Source organism: Mustelus asterias, chromosome 21, assembly GCF_964213995.1.
Source record: "Mustelus asterias chromosome 21, sMusAst1.hap1.1, whole genome shotgun sequence".
NCBI classification, from domain to species: domain Eukaryota; kingdom Metazoa; phylum Chordata; class Chondrichthyes; order Carcharhiniformes; family Triakidae; genus Mustelus; species Mustelus asterias.
The window spans coordinates 48,061,516-48,085,564 of record NC_135821.1 but is presented as its reverse complement, the minus strand read 5'-3'; positions in this window follow the sequence as shown (position 1 = coordinate 48,085,564).

The window sequence follows — 24,049 nt, the reverse complement described above, 5'->3', positions numbered from 1 at the left end:
GTGAGCGGGCTGGCCAACAAACGGGAGGTTGACAGTTTGGGGCCACCGCGCATGCGCAGAGTTCGAGAACTGTCAGACTCTGCCGCAAATAGGCCCTGCCCCCCCTGGGTTTTTAATGAGGATTGCACAGAGTGCAGAGATTCGGGTGAGAATCTGACCTCTCAGAACTGGCTCGATCTAGAACAGTTTTGCCACCGATTCAGCACATTTGGGAGAATCGCCCCCTATGATTCTATGAACTTGCCACCAATTGACATTGAATCTGATAGAAATGGAAGGTTGAGCATTTCAAGCAAATTATTAAAGGTAAAGATAGGAAAATATCCACTGACAAAAATCTATGTTTTTCTACTTCTAGCAAGCAAGCCTGGTTTGAGATTTTATTTTGATAGAATTCATGTCACCTGCTTAATTTGACCATTTTAGAGGCTTATATTCTGCAGTTGGCTAATAGGTTGTTATATGTTGGTTGCAACTGGCGAAAGAACAGTTGCAAGGACATAGATGTGTCTGAACAATAATTGGTTTATTAAGAACATGACCAGTCACCCAAGGCCAGAAGTTTGGGCTGACGCATGCACAGTGGCCCACTCAGCGCTATGCTGCCGGCCTATCCAGCGGGATAGAGCCCACCCACTGACTTTTGGAGTGATTCACATGAGTGCACTCAGCAGTGCACAGTGTGGGAGATTCTCCTTTAAACTCCCGCTGAAAAAAACCTGCGGGATTTACTCCAGTTCTTACACGAATTCGACACTTAGAATTTTTTTTGGAGAATCTACCCGTTATGTCTGGGTGAAGCAGTTGTAATGCTATTGTAAAGAAATCTTCTCAATTGTGAAACTCTTTTTTCCTTCTAAGGGGGAGGTGTTAGGAAATAGGGACAGTTTAAGGAAGTAATATTTGTTTTGGGGCATTAGAAATAAGTTCAGGTTTAAGCTTAATTTGTGGTGTCATTGCTCTCTCTGTACCAGATCTGCAAGCCACTTTTGGTCTCTTCAATTCTGCATACAAGAAACTTAAGAACATAAGAAATAGGAGCAGGAGTAGGCCATCTAGCCCCTCAAGCCTGCCCCGCCATTCAATAAGATCATGGCTGATCTGAAGTGGATCAGTTCCACTTACGCGCCTGCTCCCCATAACCCTTAATTCCCCTACCGATCAGAAATCCATCTATCCGTGACTTAAACATATTCAACGAGGTAGCCTCCACCACTTCAGTGGGCAGAGAATTCCAGAGATTCACCACCCTCTGAGAGAAGAAGTTCCTCCTCAACTCTGTCCTAAACTGACCCCACTTTATTTTGAGGCTGTCCCCTCTAGTTCTGGTTTCCTTTCTAAGTGGAAAGAATCTCTCCACTTCTACCCTATCCAGCCCCTTCATTATCTTATATGCCTCTACAAGGTCATCCCTCAGCCTTCTAAACTCCAACGAGTACAAACCTAATCTGCTCAATCTCTCCTCATAATCTACACCCCTCATCTCCGGAGGGGTGTAGAACTTGGCCTGTGCTTGAATATTACCAGAACAAAGCACACGTATCAACCCACACAAATATTCCTCTTTTAACATTTATTGAAGGAGACACTGTGGAATCGTTTGAGCACTTCTCATACTTTGGCAACTGCCCCTCTGAAAAGGTCACCATTGATGAGGTGATCCAACACTGCCTCAACTGCACAACTTCAGCTTTCTACAAACTTCTCTCAAACGGCAAATGTTTAACAACAGTGACCTCAACAAGTCAACAAACGTCCTAATATATAGAACAGTTGTTGTCACCAGAATCCTGTACTGCAGTGAGACCCGGATTGTATACCAGTGACACATAGAGTGCGAGGGAAACTTCATCAGCAACCCATTCTCCAGATTCATGGGAGGATGATTGGACAAACCACAGTGTTCTTCTGGAACCTATCCCCGCAAGCATTCAGACAAAAATCCAGTAAAGTCACTTTGATAGACTAGACAGTGTGTCTAGATGGTGGAAGAGTATCTCCCCCATCAGGTGCTGTTTTCTCAATTCTCAAATGGCCAGCATTCCAGGGGAGGACAAAAGAAATGTTTCAAAGACATTCTGAAGCTCTCCTTGAAGCTCAGCAACATTGACATCAGTGACTGAAAAGAGCTGGCTACCAATCATTCAATATGACAACAACTTGTCTATCAAGTTGCATCAGAATGAATCACAATGTTTTAATGGTGAGCCAGAGTGGCAGGAGAGAAGGAAAGGAAAGGAAGCAAATCCTGCACTCCTCCTGCCCCATGAATTCAAGGATTTGTGGGTCGAGAATCAGCCTGTTTAGTCACATGAAGATCCATGTCAGAACCTCACAATGTTGAATATGTCCTCTTCAAATCGAGAGACATCCACTGTCAACAGTAATGTCCATGCCAGCTTTCTGTATGGCAATTCACCGAGTGCTACTACCCTACCATTTCTTAATAATGCTATAAATGTGTTCCCTTCAGATAATTAACCAATGCCCTTCTGAAACCCTCAAATGAATCTGCCTCCGCCACTCGCTCAAGCAGTAGATTCTAGATCCTAACCACTCGCTGCACAGAAATGCTTCCCCTCATGTTGCCATTGCTTCATTTGGCAATCACTTTGAATGAGTGTCCTCTGGTTCTGGATCGTTCTGTCAATGGGAGCAGTTTCTCTGTACCTACACTGTCCTAATCCTTCATGATTTTGGAATACCTCAATCAGATCTCCTCTTAATCTTACTCTCCATGGAGAATTGCTGCAGGTTCTCCATTCTATCCTCAAACGGGGAATTAGAACTCAAAAGGGGAATTAGAAGAGCAAAAAGGGTCACGAAATGTTCTTGGCAGACAGGATTAAGGAGAATCCCATGGCATTTTATTCATACGTTAGGAACAAAAGGGTTGTCAGGGAAAAAATCGGACCTCTCAGGGACAAAAGTGGGGAATTATGCTTGGAGCCCAAAGAAGTAGCTCCTCCCTACATTATTTGAATACTTTGCGTCGGTATTCACAAAGGAGAGGGATGTGTTGACTGGGAGTGTCTCGGAGGGGAGTGTTGAACCGTTGGAGAAAATCTCCATTACAAAGGAGGAAGTGTTAGGTTTGTTAGAGAATTTAAAGACTGACAAATCCCCAGGGCCTGATGGAATCTATCCAAGGCTGCTCAGGGAGACGAGAGATGAAATCGCTGGGCCTCTGACGAAAATCTTTGTCTCGTCACTGGACGCAGGTGAGGTCCCAGAGGATTGGAGGATAGCTAATGTGGTCCCGTTATTTAACAAGGGTAGGAAGGATAACCCGGGTAATTATAGGCCGGTGAGCTTGACGTCCGTGGTGGGGAAGTTGTTGGAGAAGATTCTTAGAGATAGGATGTATGCGTATTTAGAAAGGAATAAACTCATTAACGATAGTCAGCATGGTTTTGTGAGAGGGAGGTCATGCCTCACTAACCTGGTGGTGTTTTTTGAAGAAGTGACCAAGATGGTTGACGAGGGAAGGGCCGTGGATGTCGTCTATATGGACTTTAGTAAAGCGTTTGACAAAGTCCCTCATGGTAGGCTGGTGAAAAAGGTTGGATCTCATGGGATAAAGGGGGAGGTGGCTAGATGGGTGGAGAACTGGCTTGGTCACAGAAGACAGAGGGTGGTAGTGGAAGGGTCTTTTTCCGGCTGGAGGCCTGTGACTAGTGGTGTTCCGCAGGGCTCTGTATTGGGACCTCTGCTGTTTGTGATTTATATAAATGATCTGGAAGAAGGTGTAACTGGGGTGATCAGTAAGTTTGCGGACGACACAAAATTGGCAGGACTTGCAGATAGTGAGGAGCATTGTCAGAAGCTACAGAAGGATATAGATAGGCTGGAAATTTGGGCAAGGAAATGGCAGATGGAGTTCAATCCTGGTAAATGCAAAGTGATGCATTTTGGTAGAAATAATGTAGGGAGGAGCTATATGATAAATGGCAGAACCATAAAGGGTGTAGATACGCAGAGGGACCTGGGTGTGCAAGTCCACAGATCCTTGAAAGTGACGTCACAGGTGGAGAAGGTGGTGAAGAAGGCATATGGCATGCTTGCCTTTATAGGACGGGGCATAGAGTATAAAAGTTGGGGTCTGATGTTGCAGATGTATACAACGTTGGTTCGGCCGCATCTGGAATACTGCGTCCAGTTCTGGTCGCCACACTACCAGAAGGACGTGGAGGCTTTGGAGAGAGTACAGAGGAGGTTTACCAGGATGTTACCTGGTATGGAGGGGCTTAGTTATGAGGAGAGATTGGGTAAACTGGGGTTGTTCTCCCTGGAAAGACGGAGGATGAGGGGAGACTTAATAGAGGTGTATAAGATTATGAAAGGCATAGATAGGGTGAACGGTGGGAAGCTTTTCCCCAGGTCGGTGGTGACGTTCACGAGGGGTCATAGGTTCAAGGTGAAGGGGGGGAGGTTTAACACAGATATCAGACGGACATATTTTACACAGAGGGTGGTGGGGGCCTGGAATGCGCTGCCAGGCAAGGTGGTGGAGGCGGACACACTGGGAACATTTAAGACTTATCTAGACAGCCATATGAATGGAGTGGGAATGGAGGGATACAAAAGAATGGTCTAGTTTGGACCAGGGAGCGGCGCGGGCTTGGAGGGCCGAAGGGCCTGTTCCTGTGCTGTATTGTTCTTTGTTCTTTGTTCTATCCACACAACTGAAGTTCTTCATTCCTGGAACCATTCTTGTGAATCTTTTCTAAACCTGTTCTAACGCCTTGATATCTTTCCAAAATAACTTTTTTCAATACTTCACTTGAGACCAAGCCAATCATAGAATCATAGAAACCCTACAGTGCAGAAGGAGGCCATTCGGCTCATTGAGTCTGCACTGACCACAATCCCACTTAGGCCCTTTCCCCGTAACCCCACATATCTATCTCGTTAATCCCTCTAACCTACACTTCCTGGGATACTATGGGGCAATTTAGCATGGACAATGCACCTAACCCGCACATCTTTGGACTGTGGGAGGAAACTGGAGCACCCGGAGGAAACCCCACGCAGACACGAGGAGAACATGCAGACTCCGCACAGACAGTCACTCAAGCTGGGAATCAAACCCAGGTCCCTGGAGTTGTGAGGCAGCAGTGCTAACCACTGTGCCACCGTGCTGCCCCTATGTTTTATGTAGGTTCATCATTCCTTGTCTTTGTACTCTATGGTCCTATATATAAGGTCCAGAATCTCATATGCTTTCTTAATTGTTTTCTCCACCAACTTCAATGATTCATGCTATATAACCCTCTGCTCCTGCACCCCCTTGAGGATTGTACTCTTTATTTTATATTGCCTTTCCTCGTCCTTTCTAGCCCAATAGATCAGTTCACACTTCCCTGCATTAAATCTCACCTGCCACCTGTTCATCCATTTGACCATCCTGTGTCTTTTTGCAGCTCTATGATATCCTCCTCACACCTCACAGTAACTCCAAATTTTGTGTCATTTGCAAATTTTGAAATTATGCCCTGCAGACCCAAGTCTCGATCATTAATATAGAGTTATAGAGTCATAGAGATATACAGCATGGAAATAAGCCCTTTGGCCCAACTTGTCCATGTCAACCATGTTTCCTAAACTGAACTAGTCCCATTTGCCCTCTAAACCTTTCCCATCCATGTACCTGGCCAAATGTATTTTAAATGTTGTAATTGTACCCGCCCCGCCACCTCCTCTGGCAGCTCACTCCATATACGCACCATTCTCTGTGTGAAAAAGTTGCCCCTTAGGTCCCTTTTAAATCTTCCCCCAAGAAAAGCTGGGATCCTAACACCAATCACTGGGGAACCCCACAATAAACTTTCCCCCAGTTTGAAAAAGAACCATTCGCAACTATTTTCTATTTTCTATTACTCGGCCAATTTCATGTCATGCAGCTCCTGTCCCTTTTATTCCATGGATTCTAATTATGCTGACAAGCCCATTTGTGACACTTTATTAAGTGCCAATTGGAAGCCCATGTACACCACATAAATCACATTACACCTGAGAAAGTAGAATATAAATAAAGAGTTAACTCAGAAAATATGGTTTAGCATGGCTTTTTTTTTATTCATTCATGGGACATGGGTGTCACTGGCTGGCCACCATTTATTGCCCATCCCTAGTTGCCCTTGGAGGGCAATTGAGAGTCAACCACATTGCTGTGGCTCTGCAGTCACATGTAGGCCAGACCGGGTAAGGACAGCAGATTTCCTTCTCGAAAGGACATTACCTTCTCTAAAGGACATTACCAAAGGACCAGATGGCTTTTCCCACAATCGACAATGGTTACATGGTCATCAGTAGATTCTTGAATCCAGATTTTTTTATTTATTTCAAATTCCATCATATGCCTTGGCAGGATTCGAACCCGGGTCCCCAGAACATTAACTGAACTTTTGGAATAATTGTCTAGCGATAATACCACGAAGCCATCACCTCCCCTTTGACAGGGATTAGAGAGGATAGTATGACTCGAATAAAATGAAGGCATACAAAGAATGGAATGCTCTTGAAAATAAAGCTACAACCACATAAGTAATTTAATTACGGGTGTAATTGTATTCTAATAAAAACCTATTGGGTAAACAAGATAGGAAATCCAATGTATTGAGGAATAGATCTGTACAGAATTGAATATACATGTCTGATTAGATCTGTATAAAAGACGGCTGATGTGATTAGAGCTGTACAGACTTGAATATACTCGTATGATCTGTATAAGAGATGGCTGCAACAGAACAACAGGGAGCACATCCTTCAGATCATTCCCGATGGCCATTGTAAGTGCCAAATAAAGTAATATTGTGTGGATTTGCCACGATGTAGGTTGTTCTTTAAAAGTTTTCTTTAACACACCCATCAACCCTCTCTGTATCTGATCAAACAATTCAAGCAAGTTAGTTAAATTCAATTTGCCCTCAACAAATCCATGCTGCCTTTCTTTAAATAATCTATGTTTGTCCAGAGTGACTGTTAATATCCCCAAACAATTGTTTCTAAAAGCTTTCCCACCACCGAGGTTAAACTGGCTGGTATGTTGGGCTTATCTTTACCCTTTTTGAACAAGGGTGTAATATTTGCAATTCTCCAACCTCTGGCACTACCCATAATTCTAAGGAAAATAGGAGGATGATGGCCTGTGCCTCTGCAATTTCCACCCTTATTTCCTTCAGTATCCTTGGATTTCATCCTGTCTGGTTACTGATCAACTTTAAATACAGCCAGCCGATCCGATTCCTCCTTTTTATCAATTATTAACCCATCCGGTGTTTCAATAGCCTTCTCTGTCATAAATAAAAACAAAAACATGATAGAAATACTCAGGACAGGCAGCAGCTGTGGAGAGAAACAGAGTTAATAGAAGGAATTCTCCCATCCCACTCATGGTGGGTTTGGTGGTGGGCATCTGGTTCACTCATGTCCTTTAGGGAAGGAAATCTGCTGTCCTTTCCTGGTTTGGCCTATATGTGACTCCAGAGCCACAGCAATGTGGTTGACTCTCAACTGCCCTCTGAAATGGCCTAGCAATCCACTCGGTTGCATCAGCATTTCAAGAAAGCGGCACCTTCTCAGGGGCAACAAGGGACGGGGCAATGAATGCTGGCCAGCCAGTGATGCCCATGTCCCATGAATGAATAACAAAAAAGGAATAGGCCATTACTCCCCTCAGGCCTGCTCCGCTATTCAATTAGATCAGGACTAATTTCTACCTCCAATCCATTTACCTGCCTCTAGCTCCATAAATCTCAATCACCTGACATAACAAATAACATGTACAACTTTTCCAAAGTTAATCGCAGAACTTTCGAGGCCTGGCAATTATTTCCACACAATCTTTCCATTGCAAAAAAATGCTACAGGAAATCCTCTTGCTCTTTTATTCAAAACAGTATTAGTTTTCTTTAGTCTGTGCGTGTTCCAGCTGCGAGTCAGGAGATAATTAACTGAAAGAGGCTTGAGCGAGGCAGCATGAGACAGCCAGGCAGCATATAACTTAATTAGGCAAGTCCACAGTTATGATGAGGATTATGACTCCCAACATAGATTTCTGAGATAAAAATGGAGAATTAAAAATAAATATTAATATGAAATAAGAACAAAGCCGAGCAAATTACCTTAAGGTCAATTTGCTATTTTTCTTACTTGAAGAATCGAGGTCAGAATGTATAATCCTCCTGTAAGAGAGTAGCTAAGGAAAGGGTAGGTCCACGCAAGGACAATGGAGGGAATTTGTGTGTGGAGCCAGATGAGGTGGGTGAGGTCCTTAATGAGTACTTTGCATTCACAAAGGAGGAGGATGTGGTGGATGTGGATGGTGGACATTCTAGGACATGTTGAGATAAAAAGGGAGGAGGTATTGGAGGTTTTGAAAAACATTAAGGTGGACAAGTCCCCAGGGCCAGATCCCATAATACTGAGAGAGGTGAGGGAAGAAGTTGCTGAGGCCTTAGCCAAGATCTTTGTATCCTCTTTAGCCACGGCCAGAGGATTAGAGAGTAGCTAACATTGTTCCTCTGTTTAAGGAGGGAGGAAGAGACAATCTGGAAATTACAGGCCTGTGGGCCTTACATCAGTGATGGGGAAATTATTGGAGAAGATTCTTAGGGACAGGATGTACTCACATCTGGAAGAGAATAGGCTTATTAGCAATAGGCAGCGTGGTTTTTAGAAGGGGAGGTCGTGTCTCACAAACTTGATTGGGTTCTTTGAGGAAGTAACAAGAAAAATTGACCAGAGTAGGCAGTGGATGTTGTATACATGGACTTTAGTAAAGCCTTCGATAAGGTTCCCCATGGCAGGTTGATACAGAAGGTGAAGTCATATGGGATCTGAGGTGAGCTGGTAAGATGGATACAAAACTGGCTTGGGCAGAGAAAGCAGAAAGTAGCAGTGGAAGGGTACTTTTCTAACTGGAGGTCTAAGACATGCGGTGTTCCACAAGGATCAGTGCTGGGGCCTCTGTTGTTTGCAATATATATAAATGATTTGAAGGAAAATGGAGGTGGTCTGATTCGTAAATTTGCAGATGATACAAAAATTGGGGGAGTCGCTGATAGTGAGGAGGATTGTCAGAGGATACAGCAGGATACAAGTCTGGACAATATCCAGGTTTGGGCTGACAAATGGCAAGTAACATTCACACCACACAAATACCAGGCAATGACCATTACCAATAAGAGACATTCTACCAGGACCCCTTGACATTCAATGGTGTTACCATCACTGAATCCCCACTGTCAACATCTTTGGGGTTACCATTGACCAGAAACTCAACTGGATTCATCACATAAACACAGTGACTACAAGAAGAAGTCAGAGGCCAGGAATACTGCGGCAGGTAACTCACCTCCTGACTCCCCAAAGCCTATCCACCATCTGCAAGGCACAAGTCAGGAGTGTGATGGAATACTCCCCACTTACCTGGATGGGTGCAGCTCCAACAACACTCAAGAAGCTTAACACATCCAGGACAAAGCAGCCCATTTGATTGGCACCACATCTACAAACATCCACTCCCTCAACCACCGATGCTCAGTAGCAGCAGTGTGCACTATCTACAAGATGCACTGCAGCAATTCACCAAAGATCCTTAGACAGCACCTTCCAAACCCACATCTAAAAGGACAAGGGCAGCAGATACATGAGAACTTCACCAGCTGCAAGTTCCTCTCCAAGCCACTCACCATCCTGACTTGGAAATATATCGCTGTTCCTCCGCAGTCACTGGGTCAAAATCCTGGAATTCCCTCTCTAATGGCATTGTGGGTCAATCCACAGCATATGGACTGCAGCGATTCAAGGCGGTCCACCACCACCTTCTCAAGGGCAACTAGGGCTGGACAATAAATGCTGGCCAGCCAGTGACGCCCATATCCCACAAATGAATAAAAAGAAACATCCTGAGATTGTAAAAGGCGTCACATAAATGCAAGTCTTTCTTACCTCTCTAAACATCACTTAAAAGAATTAAAACATATTATGTGCTGTTGTAAGTAGGAATCTTTCCATATTATTTAAAAAATGAGTTTATCTCCAAACTACTGAGGCGATCTTCTAATATGTATGACCTCCAACGTGAGTAGAGAAACCAATTTATTTTAAGAGGAGACTTCTACTAATCATATCCATCCCAGTGAGACTGTTTGACAGTGGAACTGACATTGATATCACATTCTACATGTTCCATTAGGAAAGCATATTGGTGCACTAATATTTATGTCAAAAGGACAGGAGTAGGCCATTCAGCTTTTCAAATCTGATTCCCAATTTAATAAGACTATAGTTTAGTTGTATGCCGACTCTAATCCTCCCCCTTTGATCCATATCCTTTGATTTGATTTTTTATTTACACATGTATTAGCATACATTGAAAGATATTGTTTCTTGCGCGCTATATAGACAAAGCATACCATCCAAAGATACGCGGGTTAGGTTGATAGGCCATGCTAAATTGCTCCTCAGTGTCAGGGGGATTAGCAGGGTGACTATGAGGGGTTCGGGAATAGAGCCTAGGTGGGATTGTGTTCGGTGCTAAATTGATGGGCTGAATAGCCTCCTTCTGCACTGCAGGGATTCTTGGATTCTATGGATTCTACACAGGGAAGGAAAGGAGAGAGTGCAGAATATAGTGTTACAGTCATAGCTAGGGTATACAGTGTTATAGGGTGTAGAGAAAGATCAACTTAATGATACTCTAACCCATCGCCCTCAGCCTGCAATTGCTCCAACATCCATAGAATTTTGCAGTTGTCAATTCCAAGTTCCCACTACACTTTGGGTGAAAATGTGATTCCTGATTTCAGTCCCAAATGACCTACAAAAGCAACTTTTATTTACATTGCACCTTTAATGTAATGAATCCCAAGGCACTTCACAAGCATTGCAAAACAAAGTATGACACAAAGAAGGCATCAAGCTTGGTCAAAGAGGTAGGTTTTAGGAAGTGTCTTAAAGGAGGAAAATAAGGTTGACAGAGAGAGAGATGTAGGTAGGGATTTTCAGAGTTTTGGCCCTTGGCAACTGGGGGTGCGGACAACAATGGTGTGGAAATGAGAATTGGGAATGCAAAGGAGGTCATAATTAGAAGATTGCGGATGTCTCAGAGGATAATAAGGTTGGATAAGATGTTGCTTGACCTGGGTGGGGGTGGGGATGGCGGGGGGGGGGGGGGGGGGGGTGCAGTAGAGTGGAAGAGCCACTGTAGGTTAGCAAGCTCAGTGTGATGGGGGAACGGGACACGAGCCACGGAATTTTGGTTGACCTCCAGTTTAGAGAGGGTCGTATGTGAGAGATCAGCCAGTACTGTGTTGGAATAGTCGCATTGAGAGATAATGAAGGCATGGATGAGGGTTTCAGCAGCGGATGAGCTGAGATGGGGTGAAATCGAGCAATATCATGGAGGTGGAACAAAGGCTGTCATAGAGCTGGCATGAATATGAGATTGGAAGCACATCGCAGGATCAAATGTGATATCAAGGTGACAAATGGACTGGCTGGATCTCAGATTGTTGCCAAGGAGAGTCAGTAGCTGGGGAACAGAGTTTGGAACAAGGACCAGAAACAATGGCTTCAGTCTTCCCAATATTTAGAATCACAGAATCCCTACAGTGCAGAAGGAGGCCATTGGCCCTTCAAACCTGCACAAAAAAACAATCCCATCCAAGCCCTACCCCACCTAACCCCACGTATTTATCTGTTAGTTCCCCTGACACTAAGGGGCAATTTAACATGGCCAATCCACCTAACCCACACATCCTTTGAGAGTGGGAGGAAAACAGGGCACCCGGAGGAAACCCACGCAGACAGGGGTAGAACATGCAAACTCCACACAGACAGTGACCAAGGCCGAAATTGAACCCGGGTCCCTGGCGCTGTGAAGCAACAGTACAACAGTGCTGACCGCTGTGTCACTGTGCTGCCCCATTTAATTGGAGGAAAGTTCTGCTCATCCAGTACTGGATGTCAGATAAGCAGCCAGATAACTTAGCAACAGTGAAGGAATTGAGAGAAATGGAGGTTGCCTACAGATGCTGGGACACATTATTTGCTTTATTTTAGGATTTAACCTTTTCACTTTCTACATTTAAATATTAACTGAGTGGGAAATCAGACCTGCCCTACCTCGTCCTGTGCCAATCCTTGCTTATTACCCATAAGGGTAGAGTCACTTACTGCTGCATTGCACTGGCTCACATTTGGCTGGCAATATAACACTGAGGCTAATGGCACTCTTCATTATTTATGCATAACTGATGCAGTAACTTCGAGCATGGAGCAGATGTGTGATTGAAAGTGAAGATACATAAGTTGCTGTCCAAGTTGCATTACTCTTCTGTTAGCTTTGTAAAAAAATAATTTTGTTGTCTGCCTCAGTTTTGAAATCCACTAAACATCATGAAGTTGCTGTATTAGTGTAGGAGATACAAACTAAACCCACCATAGATATTTAAGCTTATTAACTACGGCAACTTGCATTTATGCTGTGCCCTTAACGTAGTACGATGTCTCAGAGTGCTTTGCAAGAGCATCGTTAAAACAAATTGAGCTAGATAAAGAGATATCAGAAACAAAAACAGAAAATGCTGGAAAATCTCAGCAGGTCTGACAGCATCTGTGGGGAGAGAATAGAGCCAATGTTTTGAGTCTAGATGACCCTTCGTTAGAGCTGAGAGCAAAGAGAATCAGTGGAGATTTATACTATGAGGGATATACAAAGAGATATCAGGCCTGGTGACCAAACGTTTGGTCAAGTAAGTAGGATTTAAGGAGCACCTTAAAGGAAAGGTGGAGATTCAGAGAGGCTCAGGGCAGAAATTCCACAACTTAGGCCCCAAGCAGCCCACAACTGGTGGAGAGAGGAAATTTGGGAATCCGCAAGAGACCACATTTGGAGAGAGAATTCAGAGGGTTGTCACACTGCAGGAAATTAGAGGGGAAGGGCCAAAGCCATAGAAGGATTTGAAGAAAAGGATGAGAATTTCAAAACTGAAGCATTGCTGACTGGGAGCCAATGTGGGCCAGCAAGCACAGGAGTGGTGAGTGAGCAAACTTAGTGCAGGTATGGATATGGACAGCAGAGTTTTGGATAAATACAAGCAGTTGATGGAAGGTAGAATATGGGAAACCACACAAGAATGCAGTGTAATAGTCAAATCCAGAGCTACGAATGTATAATTTGGTGATAAGAGCCATGTCAATACTGCAGCAGTTTGTGTTGGGCAAGCAGCGGAAGGCATGGCCAGGCTTCATTGAGGGAAAATTTGTTATTGGCTGGGATTCTCCCAAAACAAAACTAAGTGCCCAACTGGTGGGAAAACAGGAGAGTTTCCCACCTGTTTTTTGGGCGTATTTACCTGAACGAATCACCAACACTTTGTGCAATGCAGAGTGCCTTAGACTGATCCACGCTGAAAATCGGAGGTGGGGAGGGGGGAGGGCTATTCCTGCCCGACAGGCCGGCAGCATAATGCTGAGTGGACCACTGCACGTGTGCTGATATGTCAGTGCGGAGATTGGCGCATGCACACTACCACCCCCCCCCCACCTCCCCCCCCACCCCACCCCACCCACCCCCCCCCCCCCCCCCCCCCACCCCCACCCCGATCGCTGCCCTCTGACTGTTGGTCTTTCCCTGGAATTCCCCAATCGCTGATCTTTCCAACCTCACACAGCCCCCCCACTCACTGGCCTACCAGACCCCCCGGCCCTGCCCCGATCTCCCTCCACTTGGCCAGCCCCGACACCCCCGATGGCCAGCTCCAACACTTATCCTTCCCCCAATGGCCAGTTGCGACTCCTCCTCCCCTGAACTCTCTCTGCCCCCCTGATGGCCTGCCCCAATAGCCCTCTCACTCCCTCCCCCACCAATCCCATTTGCAGAGTGGCAGCAGGTCTCCCCCCTCCCAACTGATCACCCCCCTCTGGCCTTGTCCCTTGTCACTGCCTGATGCCCGGTGGGCAGTGCCATTTTGCCCCTTGGGCAGTGCCAGAATGCAATGCTGGCACTGCCAGGCTGGCACTGTCCAAGGTGCATCCCCTTTGCCCAGGACTTCCTGGGGGAGGGTCTCAGTGGCCTCTGTCCCCACCATGGGATGAGCTGGTGGGAACAACTCCCGGCGGGGAGGGAGACACTAGCAGGTCTGGAGAATACCATCCTGGGCCCACTAATACAAAGAACAAAGAAAATTACAGCACAGAAACAGGTCTTTCAGCTCTCCAAGCCTGCACCAACCATGCTGCCTGACTGAACTAAAACTCCCTCCCCTTCCGGGGACCATACCCCTCTATTCCCATCCTATTATTGTATTTGTCAAGACGCCCCTTAAAAGTCACTATCATATCTGCTTCCATTACCTCCCCCGACAGCGAGTTCCAGACACCCATCACCCTCTGTGTAAAAAACTTGCCTCGTATATCTCCTTTAAACCTTGCCCCTCGCATCTTAAACCTATGCCCCGTAGTAATTGACTCTTCCGGCCTGGGAAAAAGCTTCTGACTATCCTACTCTGTCCATGCCCCTCAATCTTGTAGACTTCTATCAGGGCATCCCTCAATCTCCGTCGTTCTAGTGAGAACAAACCAAGTTTCTCCAACTTCTCCTCATAGCTAATGCCCTCCGTACTAGGCAACATCCTGGTAAATCTTTTCTGTACCCTCTCCAAAGCCTCCACATTCTTCTGGTAGCGTGGCGACCAGAATTGAACACTATATTCCAAGTGCGGCCTAGCTAAGGTTCTATAAAGCTGCAAAATGACTTGCCATATCATATGGAAATGTCAAATGTCAAACTTCTCGTCTCCCCACCTGAAACTCCAGAGTACAGGTAACCCAAGGGTGGCAGAATTTGTGTATTTTTTTAACAATGAAGGTTTTTTGCCTTAATCTTCAAACATAATTTCTATTCATTTTGTTTTGTTCACCATCCTCCATCAGCTTTAGGCTGCTTTGTCAGAAAACCTATCAGATCAATATCCCAAACTCGACTGAGCTACATCTCAATTAGACCAGCCTCTGTAAGTAATTCCATTTCACTCTGAAGTCAGGCAGACAGTGCTGAGGTTGCTCTTAAAATTTACCCCCCAAAACATTCATCTAATGAATCAATGCAAGTAATCCCTCATAAATCACGCAAGGACTAATGCCAGTGTCCTCACAAAATGTCACTGAGATGCTACTGGAGAGATTTAAACCCATCTTTCCTGGCTAGAACTGGAGAGAGAACCGCACAGTTAAAATTGCCTCTCAACAATTACCACTACACTGTTTCCACATTTCCTGTTTTCTATTTGTTAAAGGAAAATTGTGTTTAACAAGTTGAATGGCTTTTATTTTTAAAGTGACCAATTAGATGGATAAATAGAATTCAGTAGATACAGTGCACAATGCCCCATTACTTCCTGACTCCCCAGCAACGGATTTGGGGGTGTGGGTATTGTCCCTTTAAGTGCAGCACAGCAGAAGAGGGTCACCTGGCTTGAGGGGCCAATTGGTACTGAGAGTGGGTCATCGCCCCAGGGGGTACAGCTCTCTCGTGGGCAGAAAACAGTCAGAAGACATGTTGGGACTGGGGCAGTCGTTGGGCTGTCCCGGGGCAGCTGGGGAGCTACAGACCTCTGTATAGTTTTTCCTTGTCAATAAATACCCTTTGTGTTCCTGACAAAATCTGTAGCGGCATTATTACATTGGCGACAAAGATAAAATGGACTATGAGGACACTGCCTGTGGCCCGAGATGTGTAAGGAATGAAATCATGGGATTTTTTATTTTAGGGTGGCACGGTGGCACAGTGGTTAGCACCTCTGCCTCACAGTGCCAGGGACCCGGGTTCAGTTCCGGCCTCGGGTGACTGTCTGTGTGGAGGTTGCACATTCCCCCCGTGTCTGCGTGGATTTCCTCCAGGTGCTCCGGTTTCCTCCCACAGTCCACAGATGTGCAGGTTAGGTTGATTGGCCATGCTAAATTAGCCCTCGTGTCAGGGGATTGATGGGGTAAATGTGTGGGGTTATGGGAATAGGGCCCGGGTGGTCGGTGCAGACTCGATGGGCCGAATAGCCTCCTTCTGCACTGTCGGGCTTCTATGAAATGTTGAGATATTGACAGACCCTGAGGGGCAGACGCAGAGCAAACCGGTGCAGTCAGAAGTTGAGAAATATATTTTAAAAATTAAGAAAAAATAGCTCTCAGAAGCAAGAGCTGTGACTTTGATTCTTAAAGAAAGTGTAACTGAAGACAGGGACTTGCTGCTGATTTTTCTTAAGATAAAAGAAAGGAGAATACACAAAGCAGTGCTTCAAGTAAAAAGGAAAGAAATGCTTCGGGAACTGCAGGACCAGTCCCAGAAGTGTAGGAAAATGAAGAGGCTGAAACAAACAGGATCCCAATCAGCAGCAGAGCCTGCGGGAGAGGGAGGAGAGGTTTCCGGGCAGCAATAGTTGCACTAAACAGAGAAGTTCTGAGGTTTTGGGGAGAAGGGAAGTCCCCAACCTGCTTAAAAGAAAAAAAAGTTATAAAAGTTTTAAAAATAATGGTCCCAAACGACCAGCGCTGGATCTGCTCGTGAAATTAATGAAGGAAGGAATGAGCACATCAAAAGAAGAAGCAAAAACCAGACTCTCCAGGCAGCTAAAAGAAAAAAAGTTGCAGAGATCGCTAAGAGAGTTTTTCATCAATAGAAAGACGTTTTGGATGGTTGGAAGAGAAGTTGTAAATTTTTTTTCAAAGGTTCAAAGGATGACCTCCCAATTTCGCGTCTAAACTTGCAAACTGTGGGTAAAGCACAGAAAGAACATAGGAACAGGAGGAGACCATTCAGCCCTTTGAGCCTGTTCTGCCATTCAATGAGATCATGGCTGATCTGTGGCCTGTGGCCTTTGGCCCATATTCCTTAATAGGGCGATTTGAGTGAAGTTTTCAAGATATTAAGAGAGTAGATAGAGTAGATAGGGAGAAACTATTTCAGTTAGTTGGAGAGTCAAGGACTGGGAGAGTAGTCAAAAAATAGAGACAAACCTTTTGGGTTGGCACGGTGGCACAGTGGTTAGTACTGCTGCCTCACAGCGCCAGGTACACAGGTTCTAAATTGCCCCTTGCTGTCCCAAGATGTTTAGGTTAGATGAATTAGCCATGGGAAATGTGTGAGATTACTGCAACAGGAGGGGCTGGGGAAGATACTCTTGCAGAGAGGCGGTGCAAACTTGATAGGCCAAATGGCCTCTTCTGCACTGTAGGGATTCTATGAACTGTCAGCAGCTGTCAGTTGTCTCAAGGGCTAAGGACTATGGGGAAAAGGGCACCCCCCCCCCCCCCAATGATGTAACCCCCTTTCTTTCCCACCTTAACAACTTTTATTTAAGCAACCTGCCCACTCCCACCTGCCACGCCAACTGTTTTAGGCATTGGCAGTGTATTGTGTTAGTCAATTAGCTTGTTTACAAGTTCAGTTGACCCTTAAGTATTGATGTAAAAATTAGATGCGGCTTGCCAATTTCAGTGACTGCCCACCTATGTGGGGCATGCTACTCAAGGGTGGGTGTGAAGTTGGTGGCCAAGCCATGTTTTGTACCCCCCTCACCGTATCCACCGGTGAGGGGCTACGAAATCCAACCCATTGTTTTTTCTGATGATGTTGTCGAGGGGCAGAATGGAAGTGAGAAATAGGAGGGGCAAAGGATAGATGTTTGGGGGCACCAAATGTAACCGTGGAGGTGTAGGAACAGAAGCCATTTCAGTTGATTCTTCAGTGATGTTTAAATAGTTAAGAATGGATATACTCAATGCAAACACACTGAACGATGTGGATCAAAGAAGGAGATCTTATGATTAAAGAACATAATCCCTTAAGTGTGTGAGCTTCAATGGAGTTTTGAGTTTTATAAATAGGGAGGAGAGTGTAATTTTAGAGATTTTACTATTGATCTAATTTGGATAAAAGCCTAAGTTAAAATGACCTGAGCAAGGGCACAATGACATTCGAACAAAAAATTGAATCTATTGTATTATTTAAACAGATCGTTAAAATGCCCTATAATACATTTTCAAATCAAATGTTTGTTATTCAATGTGTTTACCATCAAACTTGTTACTAACAGTGCAATATAACCAAGTGTTAAATTACGAAGACAGGTTGCATTAAGTGGGCTTGTGCGCCCTTGGCTATAGAAGATTAAGGGGTGATCTAATGGAGGTGTTTAAAATGATCAAAGGAGCTGATAGGGCAGATAGAGATCAAATAGTTCCTCTGATGTGGAACTGGAGCATGGGGCATTACCTTGAAATTGAAGCCAAGCCATTCAGGAGAAATGTCAGGAGGTACATCTTTACCTGAAGAGTAATGGAAATCTGGAACTCTCTCCCCCAAAGGTTGTTGAGAGTACAAAGAACAAAGAACAAAGAACAAAGAACAATACAGCACAGGAACAGGCCCTTCGGCCCTCCAAGCCCGCGCCGCTCCCCGGTCCAGGATTGAATCCTGAATCCAGGATCCCCGCCCAATTTTCCAGCCTATCTACATACTAATATCCTATCCACCAAGCTGTCCCTCACAGCCACGATGCTTTGTTCATCACAACCTATTAACTCACCCCCACCCCCCCATTCCAGACCATGTGATCTCCAGGGAGAGGCGAAAACCCAGAGTGAAAACCCCAGGGCCAATATGGGGGAAAAAAATCTGGGAAATTCCTCTCCGACCCCCTGAGGCGATCGAAACGAGTCCAGGAGATCACACTGGCCCTGATCGGAAAATGCTTCCCAACCCTATTCATTTCCACTTCCACGAACACCATATGAATTCCCTGCCCCCAAGACAGGTTCCCAACTATCCGCAGTCTTGCTCTGTACTGGCACCAGCAAGATGATCATAGAATGAAGCCTTGAAACGAGAAACAAAGAACAATTAGCCCGCGCCGCTCCCTGGTCCAAACTAGACCACTCTTTTGTATCCCTCCATTCCCACTCCGTTCATATAGCTGTCTAGATAAGTCTTAAACGTTCCCAGTGTGTCCGCCTCCACCACCTTGCCCGGCAACCCATTCCAGGCCCCCACGACCCTCTGTGTAAAATATGTCCTTCTGATATCTGTGTTAAACCTCCCCCCCTTCACCTTGAACCTATGACCCCTCGTGAACGTCACCACCGACCCGGGGAAAAGCTTCCCACCGTTCACCCTATCTATGCCTTTCATAATTTTATACACCTCTATTAAGTCTCCCCTCATCCTCCGTCTTTCCAAGGAGAACAACCCCAGTTTCCCCAATCTCTCCTCATAACCAAGCCCCTCCATACCAGGCAACATCCTGGTAAACCTCCTCTGTACTCTCTCCAAAGCCTCCACGTCCTTCTGGTAGTGTGGCGACCAGAACTGGACGCAGTATTCCAAATGCGGCCGAACCAACGTTCTATACATCTGCAACATCAGACCCCAACTTTTATACTCTATGCCCCGTCCTATAAAGGCAAGCATGCCATATGCCTTCTTCACCACCTTCTCCACCTGTGACGTCACCTTCAAAGATCTGTGGACTTGCACACCCAGGTCCCTCTGCGTCTCTACACCCTTTATGGTTCTTCCATTTATCGTGTAGCTCCTCCCTACATTATTCCCACCAAAATGCATCACTTCGCATTTATCAGGATTGAACTCCATCTGCCATTTCCTTGCCCAAATTTCCAGCCTATCTATATCCTTCTGTAGCCTCTGACAGTGTTCCTCACTATCTGCAAGTCCTGCCAGTTTTGTGTCGTCCGCAAACTTACTGATCACCCCAGTTACTCCTTCTTCCAGATCATTTATATAAATCACAAACAGCAGAGGTCCCAATACAGAGCCCTGCGGTACACCACTAGTCTTTGAAGGGGGGGAGGTTTAACACAGATATCAGAAGGACATATTTCACACAGAGGGTCGTGGGGGCCTGGAATGTGTTGCCGGGCAAGGTGGTGGAGGCGGACACACTGGGAACGTTTAAGACTTATCTAGACAGCTATATGACCGGAGTGGGAATGGAGGGATACAAAAGAGTGGTCTAGTTTGGACCAGGGAGCGGCGCGGGCTAATTGTTCCTTGTTTCTCGTTTCAAGGCTTCATTCTATGATCATCTTGCTGGTGCCAGTACAGAGCGAGACTGCGGATAGTTGGGAACCTGTCTCGGGGGCAGGGAATTCATATGGTGTTCATGGAAGTGGAAATGACTAGGGTTGGGAAGCATTTTCCGATCAGGGCCATTGTGATCTCCTGGACTCGTTTCGATCGCCTCAGGGGGTCGGAGAGGAATTTCCCAGATTTTTTTTTTTCCCCATATTGGCCCTGGGGTTTTTCACTCTGGGTTTTCGCCTCTCCCTGGGGATCACATGGTCTGGAATAGGGGGGTGGGGGTGAGTTAATAGGTTGTAATGAACAAAGCATCGTAGCTGTGAGGGACAGCTCGGTGGATAGGATATTGGTATGTAGATAGGCTGGAAAATTGGGCGGGGATCCTGGATTCAGGATTCAATCCTGGACCGGGGAGCGGCGCGGGCTTGGAGGGCCGAAGGGCCTGTTCCTGTGCTGTATTGTTCTTTGTTCTTTGTTCTTTGTTCTTTGTTCTTAGTCACAGGCCTCCAGCCGGAAAAAGACCCTTCCACTACCACCCTCTGTCTTCTATGACCAAGCCAGTTCTCCACCCACCTAGCTACCTCCCCCTTTATCCCATGAGATCCAACCTTTTTCACTAGCCTACCATGAGGGACTTTGTCAAACGCTTTACTAAAGTCCATATAGACAACATCCACGGCCCTTCCTTCGTCAACCATTTTGGTCACTTCTTCAAAAAACACCACCAGGTTAGTGAGGCATGACCTCCCTCTCACAAAACCATGCTGACTATCGTTAATGAGTTTATTCCTTTCTAAATGCGCATACATCCTATCTCTAAGAATCTTCTCCAACAACTTCCCCACCACGGACGTCAAGCTCACCGGCCTATAATTACCCGGGTTATCCTTCCTACCCTTGTTAAATAACGGGACCACATTGGCTATCCTCCAATCCTCTGGGACCTCACCTGCGTCCAGTGACGAGACAAAGATTTGCGTCAGAGGCCCAACGATTTCACCTCTCGTCTCCCTGAGCAGCCTTGGATAGATTCCATCAGGCCCTGGGGATTTGTCAGTCTTTATATTCTCTAACAAACCTAACACTTCCTCCTTTGTAATGGAGATTTTCTCCAACAGTTCAACACTCCCCTCAGAGACACTCCCAGTCAACACATCCCTCTCCTTTGTGAATACCGACGCAAAGTATTCATTTAGGATCTCCCCTACTTCTTTGGGCTCCAAGCATAAGTCCCCACTTTTGTCCCTGAGAGGTCCGATTTTTTCCCAGTAGTCTGATTTAAAATGTCAAGAGTTATTTAACCAAGGTGGGTGTTCCATGTTGCCACTGTGTTTCGGTGAGATTTTACTGTTACCATGCTTTGTTGACTTATTGTCCCTTGATGAGGCTTTGCCAATTGTGTGACAAACCTGAGATAGTCGACATGTAACTTTTCTTGAAACTCTTTACAAAGACCTCAAGGTACACACAAGATTTTTGAGACGCAGACCATCTTGTGTTGTATTCTCTTGGAGCCTCTTAGCCATCTGAGCACTGATGTCGCATGTACATCATTAATATCATAATAGTCTCACTGATTTAACCATTAACCCATTGCTCTACAGTGGGTATATGGAGTTAGGATACAGATGAGCCATGATCTAACTAAATGGCAGAAGAGGCACAAGGGGCTGAATGGCCTACTCCTGTTCCTACCTTAGTGTGTACATATGTAGGGTTACGGGGACAGTCCAAAGATGTGTAGATTAGGTGAATTGGCCATGCTAAATTGCCCTTTGGTGTCAGGGAGACCAGCATGGTTGTGGACTAGCAGACTAGTGGGGTTATGGGGCAGGGCCTGAGTGGGATTGTGGTTGGTGCAGATTCGATGGGCCAAATGGCCTCCTTCTGCGCTGTAGGGATTCTATGACCTTGGTGGGATGCTCTGTCAGAGAGTGTGTGCAGACCTGATGGGCGGAATGGCCTCTTTCTGCAAGTTAGCATTCTATGATTCTATGATCGATCATGTGAAAGTGAAATATTTCGGCTAAAGTCAAGGTAGAAAAAAGTTATCCTGAAATAATGAATGTTTTATAACAGAAAATAAAGACATAATGGACATCTTAAAATTCTTTAACTTTAAAATAAACATCATTTCCCCTCCTTGTCAATATGCACGATTGTTCTTTTAAAAAGAATATTCCACCTTGCCCTCCATTTGCTTATTCTCCCAGGGACACTTAGCGTATTGGTTGTCTCCTTCCGACAGATGGATCAGGATAAACAAAGACTACTGGCTACTCCTGTTTGCCAATTTTCTGTTGTTCCGTCTAGTTTTACATCTGTGCAGATGGTCAGCATCTGCCTGGGGAGGAGGAATCATTTCTCATTAGGTCCGTCAGTCTTTCCCTGTGGAGATCTTGACTTTGCCAGCTGCTCTACCTCTGGCCATGGCTCTTCCCTGTGGGCACGTGACATGGCCAGATGGTAAGAAGATGAAGTTCGCAGATTAAAGCAGTTTTAGATCCAGCCATGGACACTTGACATTTCAATTAGAGACACGGAAATAATTAAGATGTTCAACAATTTACCTGTATATACTATAATATAAGAGCATGGATCTACATGTACTTTCTGCATCTCACTGAATATGGGCAATTTATATATAAATATTTTACAATAAATTTCATATCTAAAAATGAGCAATACAATGCCATGTTAATAAATTAATATTAAATCAACATTTAGTAACTAAGAGAAGTAATAAGAATCTGCAATCAAATGGAAACAGGAACTGAATGAAATTTCTCCAAATGTTCCTACAATTATAGAATCGTACAGCACAGGAGACTATTCATCCCATTGTGCCTGTACTATCTCTTTGAAAGAGTTATCCAATTATTTCCACTCTAGCTCTTTCCTCACAATCTGCATTCAATTCAAGGTGGCGTCAGAGCGAAGCGACTTCTTTGAGCCGTGCCCAGCATACCCTCTAATTCTATCTTTTACTCTTGTTCTATGCTGCTAAAACTGTACTAACACTCTATTCTGCACCCCCTCCCTTCCTTCTCTATGAACGGTATGCTTTGTCTTTATAGCACGCAAGAAATAATACTTTTCACTGGAAACTATACGTATGCATATTATACATATGTGGAACGAGCTGCTGGAGGAAGTGGTTGAGGCAGAGACATTGACAAGATTTAAAAGGCATTTTGACAGATATATGAATAGGAAGGTTTTAGAGGGATATGGGCCAAATGCAGGCAAATGCGGTTAGCATTTTGGTAGGCATGGACCAGTTTGGGCTGAAGGGCTTGTCTCCGTGTCATATATTCTATGATTCTAGTAATACATGTGACAATAATAAATCAAATCAAATCAAATCAAATTAATACCTTTGCAGGTATAGTTCAAAATTTCTTCAGAAAGCTGCTGCTGAATCTGCTCCTGCCTTTCAGGCAGTGCATTCCAGATGTGTCCAGTGCAAATCCAAAGATGTGTGGGTTAGGTTGATTGGTCATGCTAAAAATTGCCCCTTAGTGTCCTGAGATGCGTAGATTAGAGGGATTAGCGGGTAAATATGTAGGGATATGGAGGTAGGGCCTGGGTGGGATTGTGGTCGGTGCAGACTCGATGGGCCAAATGGCCTCTTTCTGCACTGTAGGGTTTCTATGGTTCTATGAGATCATAGCAATTTGTTTCATATAAAGAAAGGGCCGGCTGATCTCCCCGTGCTAATTATGTTAATTTGTGTTCTCTGGTTACTACTATTCATGATGTGGAGATGCCAGTGTTGGACTGGGGTAAGCACAGTAAGAAGTCTCACAACACCAGGTTAAAGTCCAACAGGTTTATTTGGTAGCAAATACCATATGGTATTTGCTTTATGGTATTTGCTACCAAATAAACCTGTTGGACTTTAACCTGGTGTTGTGAGACTTCTTACTGTACTACTATTCATGCCAG